This window comes from Mauremys reevesii, linkage group 14 (genome assembly GCF_016161935.1).
Source record: "Mauremys reevesii isolate NIE-2019 linkage group 14, ASM1616193v1, whole genome shotgun sequence".
NCBI classification, from domain to species: Eukaryota; Metazoa; Chordata; order Testudines; family Geoemydidae; genus Mauremys; species Mauremys reevesii.
The window spans coordinates 7,179,775-7,198,776 of record NC_052636.1 but is presented as its reverse complement, the minus strand read 5'-3'; the positions used below and the strand labels follow the sequence as shown (position 1 = coordinate 7,198,776).

The window sequence follows — 19,002 nt, the reverse complement described above, 5'->3', positions numbered from 1 at the left end:
CATCAACACTGCCTAGCCTGTTTGATGGCCCATTCAGGGTCATCAGCTATACAATGAGCCCATGGAAAGGACCAAGGGGATACACCTATTGAGTCAGCAAGACATGCCGTGGTATGCCTGTGTAATGAGAACTCCAAGGCTTTTCCTTGCCACGTGCTGTGAAGCTTGTGTTTGGGACACAGGAAGTACAGGCCACATGGCAAAAGGAATGTAAAGGGCAGCTGCATCATCTCCATTTTGTCTTCCATCTCCCCTTCCTACCTCTGGAGCAACTTCTCTACAAACTGAACCCTGGAACAAAGGACTGAATGACCATCCAAGCTGTGGATGTGATCCAGACAGACTTTCAAGCCAGCAACTCACCAATACTCCTAAGAACCTGATATATCCATTTTGGAATGTATCTGACTGCTTTCCCATTTAACTTCTTTCTGTCTTTCCTTTGTTTATACCTGTAGTTTAGATGCTAAAGGATTGTCTGGAAGGATGGAATTTTGGGTAATATCCAAACCTATACTGAGCTGGTGATGTGGCTGACCCTCTGGGGTCAGAGGAACACTTTGTTTATGTGAGCAGAGTTTTTAAATAACCTCTCACTGTACTGGACGTAGGTGCTGATTAGGAGCCAGAGTACTGGGATGCAATAAAGGGGGCCGTGTGATTTCTCTTTTCAGCTTCTCGATAACCCGTGTGGGGGATCAGAAGCACAGTTGGTGACTGGTCAGTGAGTTTAACTTCAATGTTAACCAGCAATTTTGGGAGCATCTGCTCTCCCTTTTTCAGCCTGCCCTAACTTTGGCATTTTCAGTGAGAACTGCCCCTGGCCCACCAGGTCACACTAAGCACTGAAGTTAAATGAATAGAATGTTTTTTTTATGCCCAAGTCTTATGAAATCAACTGAACTCCTTTGTTTTCTTTCATCTGAGCAGGGTTTCTAGTTTTCCAGCGTGATGTGATCTCCCAGCAGGAACAAGGGGAAGAGCCATGGGTCCCAGACCTCCAGGGTTCAGAGGAAAGAGAGATCCTGAGAGCTGCCTGCACAGGTGAGGAAACATTAAACCACCTCAGAATCTGTAAGTGCCTGAAGGAAACATCTGGGATGCCCAACAAAGCCCTTGGGGAGGTCTCTCGGTTCATTATTGTCCCTAGCAGGGGTCATATCCTCAGGGTAAATATAGTATCAGAGGGGTAGCCGTGTTAGTCTGGATCTGTAAAAGCAACAAAGAATCCTGTGGCACCTTATAGACTAACAGACGTTCTGCAGCATGAGCTTTCGTGGGTGAATACCCACTTCTTCAGATGCAAGGGTAAATATAGTTCATGGCTTCCTATAGATCCTAGCAGACACCAGGCAGTAGCTTCCTCCCTTCCCCCTGCGTATTTGGTGGAGTCTGAATTCATCCCCCTCCTCTCTCCTATTTGGGGGAAGAGTTTGGGGGAGTTCAGCTCCTGATTTTTATTTGACCTGTCTTCAGCACTTGTTTTTGTTTGGTCTTCCCCTTTCCATCCCTGTTTGAGGTTTCTGTCTCTATCACAGCAGGTGATGCAATGGCATGTGAGAAAGAGGAGCAGAATTCTCAGCCTGAAAATGTTGAGCCAGTGGGTAAAAACAGAGCATTATTGCAAAGATGGAAAAGGAATGTGTCCAGGAGTCATGAGCAGGGAAAATCCTGGGAGATTCAGCACAGACCAAAAACAGATCAAGGAAACCAGCCAGGGAAGAAAGTGGATAAATTTATTTCCTGTTGGGGAACTCAGAAGGTCCTCATGGAAACCACAACACAGCAGGATATCCTCAGGCGAAAGAGAAAAAATAGATGCACTGAGTGTGGAAAAACCTTCTCTTGCAGCTCAGCCCTTTCTGCACATCAGAGAATCCACACAGGGGACAGGCCCTATGAATGCCGTGATTGTGGGAAATGCTTCACTAGCAGCTCAAACCTTTCTAAACATCAGAGAATCCACACAGGGGAGAGGCCCTTTGAATGCCGTGAGTGTGGGAAAACCTTCACTAGCAGCTCAGACCTCTCTAAACATCAGAGAATCCACACAGGGGAGAGGCCCTTTGAATGCCGTGAGTGTGGGAAATGCTTCACTCAAAGAATAGACCTTTCTCAATATCAGAGAATCCACACAGGGGAGAGGCTCTATGAATGCAATGAGTGTGGGAAAAGCTTCACTCAAAGAATAGACCTTTCTCGACATCAGAGAATTCACACAGGGGAGAGGCCTTTTGAATGCCCTGAGTGTGGGAAAAGCTTCACTCAAAGATCAGACCTTTCTAAACATCAGAGAATCCACACAGGGGAGAGGCCCTTTGAATGCCATGAGTGTGGGAAATGCTTCACTAGCAGCTCAGCCCTTTCTAGACATCAGAGAATCCACACAGGGGACATGCCCTATGAATGCACTGAGTGTGGGAAAACCTTCAATCGCAGTTCGCACCTTATTAGGCATCAAACAATCCAGGGAGGAGAGAGGCCCTATGAATGCTGTGAGTGTGGAAAATGCTTCACTAGCAGCTGAAACCTTAGATTTAATTTACCCTGGTTCCTCAACTGTTGCTACAGCTCTAGTACCCATCAATCCAAAGACTGAGAGAAATGGAGAGTTCCAACCATTGTCCTTTTAGTATCTTATTGTTCCTCTCTCTGTTTTTTGTGCTGGCCTTTCTATTCTATCATTTTCTGCCTTTGTTTAGTTGGTAACAGTTGGTTTCCATCACTCACGTTTGTTTGTTTAAATCTCTATCCATTGTTAAATAAATTTTTTGCTTGTTTGATAACTGTACTCAGGTGCTGTGTGAAATACAGTAGCAATGGTCCACAGTAAAACTAGTAACCTGGGATACTTGGGGAAGAGAGGATCTGGGATTTCACCGAGTATATGGTGATCTGGGCTGGACCCCAGAGGGGGACACATTGAAGGAACTCAAGGGTTAAGGTGGCTGCTGTAACTCAGAGGAGGGTCCTTGAGTTCCAGCAGGCTGGTGAGTTTGGTCACTAACATCCAGCTGCCAAATGCAAAACTCCCTCTTCCTTGTGGCAGGTGGCAACAAGGAGACTCACAGTCCTCAGCACCCTGAGAAGGGTCAGTGTGTCTCTATGTTGATCCACCTGTCAAATTCACACAGGGAAAGCTCCCGATAGCACAAAACTCTGCCCTATGAAATCATGGAACATGTGCTCTTTGCTCTGTGAAAGCATGTAAAGAATCCAAGCGCTGGAGGACAGGGTTTGGGTCCAGAGTGCCCTAGACAAATTGGAGGATTGGGCCAAAAGAAATCTGAGGAGGTTCAACAAGGAGAAGTGCAGAGTCCTGCATTTAGGACGGAAGAATCCTATGCACTGCCACAGACTGGGGACTGACTGAGTGAGGGGGGTTTGATAGCAGCCTTCAACTACCTGAAAGAGCAGCAGTGTGGGCTTTCTCCTTGCCACTTTACTGGGCTGGGCAGGCATCCTGGAGGCCTTTCTAGAAGAGCATTGGGAACTGAGTTAGAAAAATCAATGTGAAAACCAGAACCTCAGGTTTAGACTCATTCATTTATAATATTAAATCTTCAATTCTAGTGTCACAGTCAATACAATTGCTTCAGCCTGATAGTTGCCCAAAGGGAAACTTAACGTCTCTCCAAGGGGAGTGGCGAGAAAACACTTTTCAGAGTCCAAGAGAGACAAGGCGGGTGAGGGTAAGAGCTTGCAGAGGACCAACCTCTGTTGGTGAAAGAGACAAGCTGTGGAGCTAACCCAGCACCCTTCTTCAGTTCTGTGTAGCCTGGAAGTTCGTCTCTTCCATAACCAGCAGTTAGAACATAAGAACAGCTACACTGAGTCAGACCAGTTCATCTAGCCCACTCTCCCGAAAGTGGCCAATGCCCGGCGCCCCAGAGGACCCCTGGGTTCAACATGGATACAACACCACCACAAACAAGGTTAAAAGTCAATGCACAGGGGAGAAGCATCTTGTGTTTCATTCCTTATGTCCTAGTCCCATCATGTGGCCATTTCCTTTTCTTCCTTTCTGTTAAAAGCTTTGGTGTTTTGCACAGAAACATTATTTCCCCAGGAGAGACCCAGGAGTGGGGGCTGCATTCCTGTACCAAACAGTCACTGGAAGGGGGCAGACAAAGGCCTTTAGGACGAGGCGTCCGTCACTGTCAAAAGATCATCTCCCTCCTGCAGGTCACTGGCAGCCTGAATTTGTTCCTTATCCTCCCAGAGTTGGGGGGCTGGAATCAGCACTACCCAGCCCCTCCGTATGTAGCAGGAACAAACACAAACCTGGTCTTTAAAACAAGCTGTTCCCTTCCTTCTCAGGGAAGATTTTTCTGTGATTGAAGTTGAGCTTCAGTTCCCCTCTCCTAGGGGTGGGGCTGGTGTGGGGCCAGCTCCCAGTGAGATCTGTTTTCACCTTTGCCCCCTTTCAGTCACTCTGGGATGGTAACTCTGCTCCCAGCTGTCAGGCAGCTTCCAGCCCATCCACCCTGCTCATTAACTCTGTGGTTATGTGTCACCCCCTTTGCCAGCACTCACAGCCTGCAGGAAAGCTACTCCTGCCAGCTGCATTGGTGGTATAGTGGTGTGCGTAGGTGCCTTCTAAGCACTTGATCTGGGTTAGATTCCCAGCCAATGCAATAATGGCTTTTCTCTTTTGTTGTTTCCTCATCTGGAAGTGGTTTAATTTCAGTCACATTGTGTTACAATCACATTATCTATAGAATGAAATAATAAATGTGTCGAAGTCCAGCAGGTCATACAGGATGGAGGCACACAAGGGGCTGGAATGTGTCATCTGAGAAAGACAGAACCCTTGGAAACCTGCATCTCCCATCCCCTGGCCTTGCGTGTTATGATTCCAGCTGCGTGAGCTGTTTGTAGGATGTTCCGGCATGGTGGGGAAATGAAGTTTTGAGTCAGTTTTTGCTCCTGCAGGTTCCTTTGCTGTTACAATTATAACGACATGAACAAAAGGGAGGCACAATAAACATAACCCCCAAATTGCAATACAGGTGGGGAAAGGGAAGATCACGGTTAAGCCAAACACGTCAAAATAAAAATTAATACAAAAAAGGGGAGGGGGGAAGAGATCAGGTATGTGGAGATCCCCTTGATATTTGAACTCAAATTGTTAGAATCAAAGTTCAGACTTGACACTGGAAAACCCGCAACTACCTGTCTCTCTGAACACCTGTGATGAGCAAGATGGAGTTGGGACACCTGTTCTGCTTCAATCATTTATTGTCTCTCTGTTCTCTCCTTCTTCTCCCCCCAATTCCTCGTCTCCAATGTCTCTGCTTTTCTCCTCTTGCTCCCTCTCCCCTGCCCTTTCCAGGAACTCACAGTCTACAGCATTTAGGACAAGCCAGAGCTCCCATGTTCTGCACATGAGCCTGTGTCAGAGGATGTGTGACCCCAGTCAGAACCAGTCACCAGATCAATATGACCCTTTATGGGCAACTTCTCTGCCTGCTCTGCAATTTACATCTCCCCTGCCCCCCCTCCCCCCGCAAACAGGGTGGGGGTACAGCTCTGACTGAGAGGCCTAACAGGAGAAATTTCAGCCCAAAGACAAATTTGTGTGAAATGTTGAGAAATGAAGAGCCCCCCAAATCCCCAGAACTCGTGTCACCCCCATTGCACCAGCACAGGGAACCCAGTGAGATGGGGTTACAGAATACAAGGGGGGAGGCAGCAGGGAGAGAGGTGACAGGGAATCTCTCTTTTTCCATCTCTCGTCACTTTCTGTTCTTCTCTTTCCTTCCAGGAACTGCAGTCACAGCAGGGAGGGGTTTGTCTCTGTGTCTGTCATGGAGGTGGTGGAAGTGATGGATTCTCTGACTTCCTGCAACCTCTGTGACTTCTGCAGTGGCCACAGTGGCTGACTCCAGGGCCGCTCAATCAACTGGCTCCGGGGAACGCCTACATTTGACTCCTTCTGCCTATCTTCCTTCGCCCTCAGTGTCTTTCCTTCCCCATTGGGGACATGCAGAGATGAACCCCAGTCAGTCTGTGTCACAGAGAGTCTGTATCTCCTAAGGAATTTGGGTGAAGGATTCCAGCTGAGAACTGAATTAACTCTGCTCACCTGGGTTAGAAACTTGTTTATTTTGAGCAGATAGTGGGAAATGGGACGTTAATTCAGACCCAAGAGGGAAGGCAGAGGCTCCATGAAGGGAGAGAGGATCCCCAGGAAGGAACAGAGCTTCCTTTAGTCTCAAGCTGGGGTCTCCTGGAAGTTGGAAAAGACCCTTGGTCACTGAGGATCTCATGGGATCGTGCTGCTCCAGAGGCTCGAGAGTCCTGGGTGCGGGGAGGGTGTCACTGCACAGTCTGAAATGGAAGGGAGGACCCTGGAAGGGATGGGGAGGAACAGAAAATGGAGAGGAATGAAACAGAGCAAACCCCTCTTCTCTCTCCCCTCCCCGACCCAGGAAGAACTGTTATCAGTGGGGAAACTCCCCACCACGAACGGCAGAGACCACAGAGACATTCGCCTCACACTGAGCAATAGGGTGACCAGACACCAAGTGTGAAAAATCAGGAGGGAGGGTGGGGGGGGTAATTGGTGCCTATAGAAAGAGCCCCAAATATCAGGACTGTGCCTACAAAATCAGGACATCTGGTCGCTCTACTGAGCAGTGATAGACTTGTTGTCTCCTATCCCAGTGAGAGCAAAGAGCTGACAGAGCTGGAGCTGGGGGCTGCTGCGCTTTCCCTCCCAGAGGCTGGAATAATTTGCAGCACAGAGACCTGGCTCGGGGCTGATCAGGTGGAAGATCTGCCTACCCCTGTGGGGGGGTGGGTTCTCGGGGGAGAGTCCGAGCCAGGGCAGGGCCTGGGGGCAGAGCACAGGCGGGGCCATGGGCTGGGTACTGGTGGCTCCCCCACTGCTCGGGAGGGTCTGTCGGTGGCACTCTGAAGATGGCAGGCTGCAGCCCAGCCCCCCCTCCAAAGGGGGGAGCATCACATCCAGCATTTCTTGCCCCCTCAGCCTCGCCGAGCCCCTTATACCCACCACCCACGTGCAGTGTCACTGGGAAATACGGTCAGAGGAGACTCGGGGGGCCTGGGGTGTGAAATACCTGCATGAAACTGGCTGCCTGAGCCCAGCCCTCAGTGAGTAAATCCTCAGACATCTCACCCCTGGGTTTGTCATGTCAGGATCCAGGAAACAAGTCCCTCTGTGTGCGGGGAGGGGCCATGCAATAGACCCGGGAGGGGAGGCAGCTCCGTGCTCTGCCCCTACCCCAGGCAGCGCATGGAGCCCTCTGCTCCCCTCCCCCCACAACGGGTGTGCAGAGATGTGCCAGCAGCACTAAGGTGACTCCCTGCCCACTCTGCCTCCGTCCCTCCGTGCCGCTCCCAGAAGTGGCTGGCATGTCCCAGCGTCCCCTGGGGCGGGGGAGTGTCTCTATGCGCTGCCCCACCCTGAGTACCAACTCTGCAGCTCCCATTGGCCAGGAACTGCAGCCAATGGGAGCTCAGGGGACAGCGCCTGCAGGCAGCGGCACACAGAGACCCCCTGACCTGCCCACCTAGGAGCTACTGCCGGAGGGTTGTGTGTACCGATCACTTTGGGAGCTGCAGTGCCTGGGGTAAGCACCACCCCTCCTGCACCACAACCCCCTACCCCAGCGCAGAGCCAGCACCCCACACCCAAATCTCCTCCCAGAGCTTTGCTTGTCATCCTTTCACCAGAACCATCCTTCCTCTCCTGGGCTGCAAGTAGCCACCCCTGGGAAGCCAAGAAGCAGGGACAGGATTCTGTCTCCCAGCAGCCAACCGCACCTCCCCAGGCTTTGCAGAATGAATGGTGATGCTCTACTAACCCCATTTAGCCGCAATGATGTGCTTACTTTCTGCCCTGCCTTTCTCAGCTCGACTTTCCTCTTTTGCCCCATTCCTGCCTCACTTCCTCCTTTGGCAAGTCATGCAGAGGAGGCCAGCAGGAAGAGCCGGCCTCCACCGGCCAACCTCCAACAGCAGAGGAGGCCGAGCCACAAGGCTGCAAAAGGTGACTGGCCCAGATCCTCTAGCTTTCCCCTGCTGAGGCCAAAGCTCTTTCTCAGCTCATTTCACCACCCTCTGTCCTGCAGGGGTTGGGGTTATCGCAGGTGTTACCCGAAATAGGGCCAGCTAGTCAGCGTAGGGAGGACTAATGACCCACCAGAGTTTGGCAGAAAGCAGCACGTTTGTTATACTGACAGCTAAGCTCAAAAGAAGGTGGGGGTCACACTCACACTCATGCTCCCAGGACTGGCTCGGCACTGGAGATGTCAGGATTCTGCCAGGTAAGTGTCCCACAGCGCCGCGATGGACGGTGCGATGAAGGTAAGTCTTCCCGAGGCGCGATGGAATGTAATGCAGCGAACCACTGGCCAGGCGGTCGGGGCGAAGGGCATTCACTGGAGGTACAAGCTTGTGAGAGCACAGCTGAGCACAGGGCCCCTTCCCCTTTTAAGGTCCTGAACCTCATGGCCTGTGACTAGAGATGACTTGGCTGCATCCGGTGGGTCACACTCCACCTCAGCCAGTGTCCATGCAGTGTCCATGCTCTGGGTGTGCGAGTGCTGCCTAATTAGAGTCCCAGACACCTTGTCTACCTGGAAGCTCTTCTGATCTTCAACCAGCTCCTTCATCCCACAAGCATTGCAGGAGGGAGCGGGAGGAGGAGGGGGAAAGCCACTTCACAGGCATTCAGAGACGGAGAGGAGACAAAAGCGAGGGGGAGGGGAAGTATAACAGACCTTTTAAGCATAGAAATCACTGCTGCTACTACAACAGTAGGGACAGGCCACTAGGAGCTGAGAAAAGGAAGCCATCATATTTTTTCCTGGCTTTGAACCAGGGTCCTTTTGCATGTTAGGCAAACATGATAATCACTACACTACAGAAACTCTATCACAAGGCTCTGCCCCTCCCTTCATAAGAATGGCAATACTGGGTCAGACCAAAGGTCCATCCAACCCCATATCCTATCTGCCAACAGTGCCCAATGCCAGGTGCCCCAGAGGGAGTGAACCTAACCGGTAATGATCAAGTGATCTCTCTCCTGCCATCCATCTCCACTCTCTGACAAACAGAGGCTAGGGACACCGTTCCTTACCCATCCTGGCTAATATCCATTAATGGACTTAACCTCCATTAATTTATCTGCAAGGAGAACATGTGGCACCTTAGAGACTAACAAATGTATTTGAGCATAAGCTTTTGTGGGCTAAAACCCACTTCATCAGATGCATGCAGTTAAAAATACAGTAGGAAGATATATATACACACAGAGAACGTGAAAAAATGGGTGTTGCCATACACACTATAACGAGTGAGCAGTTAACGTGAGCTGTTATAAGCAGGAGAAAAACCTGATGTTGGGAGGAACAGGAGAAAGGAAAAGGAAGCAAGAAATGAAGAGAAAGGAGGAGGCAGGGATAGATGGAGGAAGAGGTGAAACAAAAAGGACAAACCCTAATAGGGGGAGAGGGATAGCTCAGTGGTTTGAACATTGGTCTACTAAACCCAGGGTTGTGAATTCAACCCTTAAGAGAGCTATTTGGGGATTGGTCCTGCTTTGATCAGGGGGTTGGACTAAATAATCTCCTGAGGTCCCTTCCAACCCTGATAATCTATGATTAATGTCCCCAGTGATTCTAAGGGACAAAATCCCAGGTGCAGAATAAAATTCTGCCTCCTTAAGCTTGTCTTTTCCATGCCTAGAATTCAACTGTCATCAGATGGATTGGACTGAACAGGTTTCAAACCTCCAGGAGGCTCTTACCTTCTAAACAGGGATGGCTGTTTTCCAGTAAAATCACTACAAGGGAAGGAGAAAACTCGAAAGAGGTTCCTCCTGGCGCTCACGTCCGTGAACCCGAATACTCTCTCATTCCTCAGAGAGAGACCTGGAGAAGGAGACTTGCTGAAGCAAAGCCACAGGGGTCTCTGAGGTTTCCCTGGCCCTCACCCCTGTCCTGCCTGGCTGATGTCAGCATCTCTCTGTGAGGTCACCACCTCCCCACCGCCTTTGACCAATAGTCTGAGGTCCTGCAAAAGGCCTTTGTGATGTCACTGCCACACCCCTCCCTTGCTGTGCTAATGTCCTGCCCCTGGCCAGGCACTTTGGAGGTTTGAGCTACTCCCTGTGGATCACCCCACTCAAGGAGCGTTCATTCTAGGCAGCAAGCCGGCTAGACAGGGAAACATCAGACACTGCTCCCAGTGCTACACTCAGTTTTTCAGAAATTAGTCGACTTTACGGCCAGAAGAGACCATTAGAGCATCTAATCTGACCCCCTGCATATCACAGGCTTCCTGTAGGACACAAGAGCTACTTTTGGGGCAAACACATTCCAGAAAGGCATCTAGTCTTCATTAAATGACATCAGGAGATGGAGAATCCACCACTTTCCTTGGTAGCTTGTTCCTGTGGTGAATCATCCTCGCTGTTGAACATTTGTGCCTTATTTGTAATATGAATTTGTCTCTTTTCACCTTCCAGCCATGGGGTCTTGTTAGGCCTTTCTCTGCTCGATTCAAGAGCCCTTTAATACCCAATCTTTTCTCTCCCTGAAGGTCCTTCAACACTTCAATGAAGTCACCTTTCAATCTTCTTTTGATAAGCTAAGCAGGTTGAGCTCTTTCCATAGCTCACTAGAAGGCATTTTCTCCATCCCTCAGAACATTTGGTGGCTCTTTGCTGCCTCAGCAGAGCAGTTTGCAGGGACCACTGGAGTGGTTCATGGAATGGCTGGTGGAGTGGAGCGGCTCAGACTCCCTGCTTGCGAGAGGGGAAATATTGCCTCCTAGAGGCGCCTGGGGAGGTGGTATGTAATTGTCCCAGGTCACTGGGTGGGGGCTTGAGCCAGTTTTGCATTTTGTTATTGAAACAGAACCCCTAGATACTGAACCCGGCCCTTGTTGCTGCCAACTCAGAGGGGCAGAAGGGTTACAGGAATTTATCACACAACCCTCCCTGCTCCCCAGAGCCCCACGGGGAGAAGCTAGGGAAGGGGGAGTCATTCCTCCCCTGCGCTCCCAGAAGAGCTGCTAGGACTCCTTCCTGCCAGCTACTCACCCCTGGATCCATCCTCAGCTCCTGGGATCTTCCTGCTCCAAAGGCTCCAGAGGCCTGGGGTGGGGAGGGCGTCACTGCACCGTCTGACACACAAGGGAGGTTTCTGGAATTGAAGGAAGGAGCAGAAAATGGCGAGGAAAGAAACAGAGAGAAAACGCCTCGTCTCTCCCCTCCCCCTCCCAGCAAGAAATGTTACCAAGGACCAGCGTTAGGGGAAACGGTGCCCTGGGCAAAACTTGTACTTTGGCACTTCCCCAACGCCCTGGACGATCCCCTCCCCTTTACCCCCAGCTCCTGCACTCCCGACCCTTGCACCTCCCCACCCCTAACTCTGCCCCCTCCTGTGCCCTAACCCCTACGCTGTGTCCCCTCTGCCCTTAACTCCTGCACTCCCATCCTGTGCCCCCAGCCACTGCCCTCTCCTGCACCCCCTTCACCCCAACCCCTGCACCCCCTCCAACACACACACACCCAGCCACTGCCCCTCTCCTGCACCCCCTTCACCCCAATCCCTGCGCCCCTTCCTGTGCCCCCAGCCACTGCCCCTCTCCTGCACCCCCCTTCACCCCAACCCCTGCACCCTCTCCTGTGCCACCAGCCACTGCTGCTCTCCTGCGTCCCCCTTCACCCCAGCCCCTGCACCCCCTCCTGTGCCCCCAGCCACGGCCCCGCGCCTGCACCCCTTCACCCTAATCCCTGCGTCCCCTCCTGTGCCACCAGCCACTGCCCCTCTCCTGCACCCCCATCACCCCAACCCCTGCACCCCAGCCTGTGCCACCAGCCACTGCCTCTCTTCTGCACCCACTTCACCCCTAACCCCGGCACCCCCTCCTGTGCCATCAGCCACTGCCCCTCTCCTGCCCCTTCACCCCTAACCCCTGCACCCCCTCCTGTGCCACCAGCCACTGCCCCTCTCCTGCACCCCCTTCAGCCCTAACCCCTGCACCCCCTCCTGTGCCACCAGCCAGTGCCCCTCTCCTGCACCCCCTTCACCCTAACCCCTGCGCCCCCTCCTGTGCCACGAGCCACTGCCCCTCTCCTGCACCCCCTTCACCCCTAACCCATGTGGGGACACTGACCTGTGTGCATAGAGCAGCTGGCATTGCTCCTCCGGGCACCAGTAGGGGCTGTGGGGGAGTGGGAGGTGGGCGAGAAGTGACATCATCCGCGCTCCCTGCATCCAGGTCACTTTCCTCAGCCGGGCTGCGTCAGGGGAGGGCAGAGAGCAGCAGCTTCTGATGCTCCCCTCACAGCCCAGCCCAGGTGGGGAAAGTGACCAGGACGCAGGGAGCACATAGTGTTGCTCCTCGCTCCCCCCACCCTCTATGGGGCCACGGAGGAGCATTGGGGCAGGGGAGAGCAGTGAGCAGCTTTGCACGGCCACACGGTGCCCTTTGACCCCCTAGAGCCCTGGGCGGCTGCCGGGGGCCCCACCCCTAAGGCCGGCCGGGCTCCCCAGCACAAACAGCAGAGACACAGGGAGACTGGCCACCCATTGAGCAGAGGTAGCCTGGGCGGCTCGTAATGGAGGCTCGGGGGGGCTCAGCCTCCCCAAACCTTGCGTTGCCAAGGGGGCAGTGGGGCCCATGACTAGGGGCCCTGGCCAAATTAGGCCCCCCTGGAAAAGTCTCCCCCATGTCAGCCCCAGGGCTGGAGGAGCTCCCACTCCCTGCTACGGCCCGGGGGCTGCAGCAGGGCACAGAGCTTCTCTGGTCTCGGGGCCGCAGCGGGCCGGGGTAAAGGAGTGACAGGGTGGGGCCAGTGGGAAGGGGTGGAGCAGAGGTGACAGTGGGTGGGGCCGTGGGTGGAAGGTGTGGAAGGGGCGGAGCCACACACAGAAGTGTGGGGGCAGGGTTCGGTGCTGGGGCCCGGCACTTGTTCTCCCTTTCCTGGGCTTTGGCATCACTAGCCCCTGCTGAGCGAGTAGGGGTCAGTGGTCCCCAAAATGTGGGGCATGACTTCTAGGGGGACACAGAGGAAGATTGATGGGGGCACCTCAGGGCCTGAGCCAGCCCCCATGGAGGGCAGGGAGGGAGCCCCATTCAGCCCCACTCTGTCCCAGCTCTTCCCCAACCCCACCCTCAGCCTGGGCCCCTGGCTCCCAGCCTGGCCGCGACCCCCTTACCCCTGGCCGCACCCCGCTCCCCCGCCAGCACCGGCCCCACTCCCAGCCCGGTTCTCGACCGCGGCTTCCGAGGGGCCACAGCCATGGATACGAGGGCGCAGTGTGAAATGTTTGGGGCCCACTGGGTTAGGGTGACGTCCTCAATCACTTCTCTGCAGTCCAATGAAAGCGATTCCTCCCCCACCCACCCCTCCGTCAGGACGGCCTAGGTACGTTCTGCTGCCCTTCACTCGTACAGGGAGGAGAATAACATTTCATTCCACTCAATCCTAAAGTGATTTGTAACCCACCACCATCCCAAACTCGTCATTTTGGGGAAGCGGCCCCACCATGCTGCATAGCTAGGCAGAGTAGGGGTGTCTATGCAAACACGGCCTGTTCCTGAAGTCTTTCCCCAGCTCCTCACTAGATGTGAGGGGGGAGCTCATTCAGACCCTGCTTACGCTTAGTATTTAGAAACTCATTAGTGTCCCTATCTCTGCCGGCCTTAGATTTCTCCTCCTGCCCCTGTCTTAGCTGCTCAGATGAGGTAGCTGAGTGGTTAAGGTGATAGACTGCTAACCTATTGTGCTCTGCACGCATGGGTTCAAACCCCATCCTCATCAGCTGCATTTACTCTTCACTCTCCTTTATAGACAACCATCTCCCCCCTTGGTACAATGACAGATCAAACAAAACCTTTCTCAGAATCTCAGCTGCCTCCCCCTGTTGCTTCAAATAAAATGTCTAAATCCCAGATTTCTAAAAAAATTCTCTAGTCCTGCATTTCTTAGTTTTTATCTCAAAAGGGAACAGCCTCTTAATCTCCCCCAAACACCCTGGGACCTCCCCAAATAATTAAAATACCCCCAACCTGAGCAAGGCCACAACAGTGAACCAGAGCTAGTGTCTAGGCCAAGCTGTTCTGAAGGAGACAACTCAACCATTTTCCCTCTGCTTCCCTTGGCAAAGTCTGACTGAGAAAACAAAATTCCCCAAACTGAAAATTTTCTGCTGAAAAACCACTACTAGTGTGTTTGGGGACTTTGGTTTGAATGTACTATTATTATTCTCTTCTGATTTCTGAATTATTTCAGTTCAGTGTTTGTCCTCCAGATGTGTTTACAGGTGTTGAGTTGTGGGGGAGAGAGGGCAACTCATGATGTCTCTACCCCCCCTTTCATAGTTTCTTCCAACGTGCTAGGAAGTCCCTTTGCTAGGATGTGAGTCAAGCAGTGCCCATTGTCGCTGTGCTATCTCGGAGAAGTCTGCATTGTACACGGTTCCTGGGATAGTCTTTGGGAGTGTGGATCCCTTTAATGGGCCAGCAGCGGGTCTGGCTCCTCTATTGTCACACCTGAAAGGCTGGTGGAGGGCATTTCCCAACCTCATCTCAGTAACACACACAGAGCAAAACTTCCCAGCCAATGCTACACACACAATCCAACACAATAGTAATGTTCAACAGACCAAGACTTTTGAAATGACACCTCACCAGGCAGACTTTGTACAAACCGTATCATCATTATATGAGACTGGTGAATATGGGGCTTCCAGGGTGCTGCTTTGAGCACAGCGAGCCACCCCTGGGCTGACATTGCAATGGAGACGTACCCTTAGAGTCCATCTCTCCTGGGATAAAGATGGCAGCATGGCTGGCCTGGGCCATCTGACATGGGCTCATGAAGCTAAAGCTGAGAGGCTAAGAACTGTGGGGCAGATATTTGTGTTCACACTGAAGCCTGGGTTCGGAAACCCTCACCCCTCGTGGGGTCTCAGAGGTTGGGCTCAAACCCATCTGTCTGCCCTGTAATTTTATAGTCTTGCAGCTCAAGCCCCTTAACTCTGAGTCAGCTGACCCGGGCTTTGCGACAGGTGCCCTGGGTGTTTTAATCACAGTGCAGACATAACATTAGGCTACGTCTCCAGTGCAATGAAACACCCACGACTGGCCCGTGTCACGTTAATCAGGGTCATGCGGCTTGGGCTGTAAAGTTGCAGTGTCCGTGTCTCGGCTCAGGCTCAGTCCCCTGCTCCAGGAGCCCAGAAGGTTGGGAGGGGGTTTAGCAAGTGGAAATGGTAAAACCGCAGGGGAGTATTACCCTGGACTCATGGCATTTCTCCATCGGTCTGTCTGCTCTGGGGCGGGGACAATGACACGTCCTGCTGCATTCGTCATTTCAAAGGGTGGTTTAGGATTTTCATTCTCAGACACGGTGCACAAAACAGGACTCAACCCTCAGCATAAACTAAACAAGCTGCCCACAGATTCTGGCAGCCACAATGAGCATTTGGAGAGAGAGCTCAGACCTCCCCTGCCCCTGTCCCAGAGGGAGGGGCTTGTCTGTGAGGGGACTGGACCACTGGCCTATCAGCTCCTAACTCCCAAACTTTCAGTAACTCTATCCTCAGTGCCTGTGAGTGTAATTTAAAACATAAGAAAAACCGCACTAGGCTAGACCGAAGGTCCATCCAGCTCTGAATCTTGTCTTCTGACCGTAGCCAGTACCAGGTGCCACAAAAGCAACTCAGTAAGGTACCACTGGAACTTGAACCCAGGATCTCCTGTATACAAAACACTGGTTTTAGCCAGCTAAGCCATGGTGCCTACAGCTGCTGAAGAAATCATGTCTGCACACACCTGACTCTCTGCCAACCTCCATCTGGGCCTGACAAGCTTTGCTGGTGTTTGGATTCAGTAAAGCAGAGGAGCAGGTGAAGTTTTACTTCCAAGGTTCTTTGGACTACACTACAAAATTAGATCGGTGTAACTACATTACTCAGGGGTGTAAAAAATTTACCTCCCTAAGCAATGCAGTTATATCAGCCTAACCCCGGTGCAGATAGCGCTGTGCCAACAGGAGGGCTTCTTCCATCAACATAGCTTGGGGAGGGGCTTGGTTAGTGAAGATGAAGAGAATAGGTGGCCCATGGCTCTTGCATTTGGGGAGGCTGGGTGTGAGCGCTGGAAGCTCCCTGGAAGTGGGGGGCCCATTGGTGCCCAGACCATGGCACTGCCCCCCACCCTTCTCCTCTCTCTGTGGCTCCACCTGTGCTCCCCCCTTGCTCCTGTTTGGCCACTTCCCACCCCCCGCTCTTCCTCTTTGGCTGAGGACGGCTGAGCCACCTCTCGCTCGCTCGTCCTCTCCCCCAAGGCCTTCCTGTCTGCTGCTTGTGCCTCTCCACCCCCTACCACAAGGTCTGCCCACCAGCCGCCACCACTCTGACCCATCCCTGCAACCCACCCTGCCCACCACCCACACCTCTCTGCCTCTCCCTTGAGACCTGCCCTGCCCACTGCCCCCACCTCCGAGACCTGCTCTGCCCACCGCTCAAAACTCTCTGCCCCTCCCGAGACCCACCCTGTCCACATCTTTCTTCGGTCGTCTGTTGTTATTCCATGAAGTATCAAGAATGGAATAAAAAGCTGAGTTTACTCCAGGGTGAGGAAAGAAAGGAGCCACCAACCCCCCGGCATTGCTGCTTTAGTTAAAATGTTTTAACTAAACAGCTATTGAACGTCCTCCCTATGCCCCTTGTGTCCCCAGAGCACATCCATGCTAGCAGTTCTTGAATGGCAACAGAAAGCAATGCACTGTGGGTAACTATCCCACTGTGCAACTGGCTGCAGGGTGTTTTGGGAAGGGTTTGCAATGCCTCACGGGCTGGTACAGCATCACATGATGCAGGTTTCTCTATCCCACCATTCCACGGGCATCTTACTAGATTACCAGCTGCTTTTCAACTGCAGTGTGCGTGGCGGGATAGAGACTGTTTGTATGTGGGGAGAGACAGTGTGTGTGTCTTGGGGAAGAGTGAGTGTGTTGAGCTAGGTAGGAGCAGATCATTATTATCCCTACTCGAAAGAGAGAGAAGCTGAGGCTGAGAAAGGAGAATTGAGTTGTCTGAGGTCACACAGCCAATCAGTGGCAGAGTTGGGAATAGGACCCAAGAGCCCTGATTTTCAAACTAACCATCGGATCTTGAATTTCAGACATTGAATGACCTGAATAATGTGCTCTCAGATGAGCTCCAGACCAACAGTGCACAGTAATTATTCTGCAAGTATCTGAGGAGAACTGCAATGTCAGAGAGAATCATGAACTGCCCAGAGACCATTAATGCAGAGAAGCAGCAAAATTCATCAAACCTAGAACTGGTTCTGACTTATTTCCTTGGTCTTAAAAGAGACCAACAAGGACCTGAGTCTCCTCCTTGTCGATAACCCCCTGCTCAGCCAATCAGGGTAGAGACTGAGGACAGGCGGCTGAGGGTTCTCACCAGAGAGCCCAAAGGATGGCCCAGGTCACTGGTGGGGATCACTGCCCGAGCACTAGTTCAGCCTGGATAGGAGCAGATTCACCCCTGCGGCACCTCCTGCTGCTGACTTCCAGGAATTAGCTCTCCCAGCTCTGGAGCACACTCTGCAGGCTGATGATACACTTGTGCTTTTCACCCCTATGTCTCTCCCAAGACCCGGTGCCCCTTTATCTGAAATGCTGCCTCCTGGCAGTCACCCCTTTCTCTCAGGGTCTCCTTGCCAGGGGAACCCCCAACCACTATCCCCACCTCATCTCAGTACCAGGCTACTGCCAGTCATTGTCTAGCCCTGCACCCTGGGGCAGACTGCAGTATCAGCCACGCATCACTGGCAAGGAGGGTTTGGACCTGCTGCCTTGGCCTACCCCTGGGCTGCCCTCTGCAACCCCCAGGACCTATTAGCCTTTTGCTAGGCTGCAGCCTGGGGCTTTCCAGGCTGGAGCTCCCCAGCTCCTCTGCCTTTCCCCAGCCCTGCTTCACTCAAGTACCCTCTGTCCAGCCCCCTGCAGCCAGGTCCTTCTCTCGCTACAAGCAGAAGGAGACTGACTGGGCTCCTGGCTCACAGCCTCTTATAGGGGCCAGCTGGGCCTGATTGGGGTTTGGCCCCCGCTGAGCCTGCTTCCCCCAATCAGCCCAGGCTCCTTGCCCCAGCCCCAGCCCTCTCCTGGCCTGTTTTAAGCCCCAAAGGGCAGGAGCAGGTAACCACCCCCCCCAACACAGCCCCTATACTGGCTCCTCTCCAATTTCCTGTTGCGTTTCTGGCTGTGATTTTCCCCTCACCTCCTTCTCCACGCACTCCCTATCCGTGGCCCCACAAAGTCGTGAGACCTCCTGGTCAACCTCCTCCTCGCCCTGGCAAAAATGGCCATCTACGTGACCAGGGAGAGGCAGTTGGCCAATGGGGACTCCTGCGACTGTGGGGCTTGTTTCCGATCCTTAGTCCGTTCCCGTCTCCGGGCGGAGTTCCTCTGGGCGGCATCCGCTGGCTCCCTTGATGCCTTCGAGGGGCTGTGGGCGCTGTCCGGGGTTCTCTGCTCGGTGTCCCCGTCAGGATCCCTTCTTATGACCCTTTGACCGCACTCCTGTCCCTGTTCTTTTATTAGTTGTCCCCCCAATTAGTGGGTTTCTGATGCCCTGTTGAACCTCCCCTTAGGCTGGGGGGGGGGATCCGTTAGCATGGGGCGGGCTTCCGCCCGCCCCGTTTCCCGGAAACCCAATAGATACAGAGCTGCAGAGCCCTCCCCCACAACACACACACACACACATACCTACCGGTGTTGGGAGGGGAACAGGAGAAAGTACAAAAGAAGCAAGAGACGAAGAGAAAGGAGGGAGGGAGGAAAAGGTGAAACAAAAAGGACAAACCCCAATGTCCCCAGTGATTCTAAGGGACAAAATCCCAGGTGTGCAATAAAATTCTGCCTCCTTAAGCTCGTGTTTTCCATGCCTAGAATTCAACTCTCACCAGATGGATCAGACTGAACAGGTTTCAAACCTCCAGGAG

The 19,002-nt window shown here is 52.9% G+C and overlaps 2 non-coding genes and 1 pseudogene across 2 annotated transcripts; 2 read left to right on the top strand and 1 right to left on the bottom strand.

The window, feature by feature from the left end:
- LOC120381419 overlaps positions 1–19,002 on the bottom strand; it is a 304,954-nt pseudogene that overhangs the window by 110,809 nt on the left and 175,143 nt on the right.
- TRNAR-UCU lies at positions 4,566–4,637 on the top strand. Its single transcript has one exon. It is a non-coding gene; the product is annotated as a tRNA-Arg (tRNA).
- TRNAS-GCU lies at positions 13,723–13,804 on the top strand. The gene has a single exon. It is a non-coding gene; the product is annotated as a tRNA-Ser (tRNA).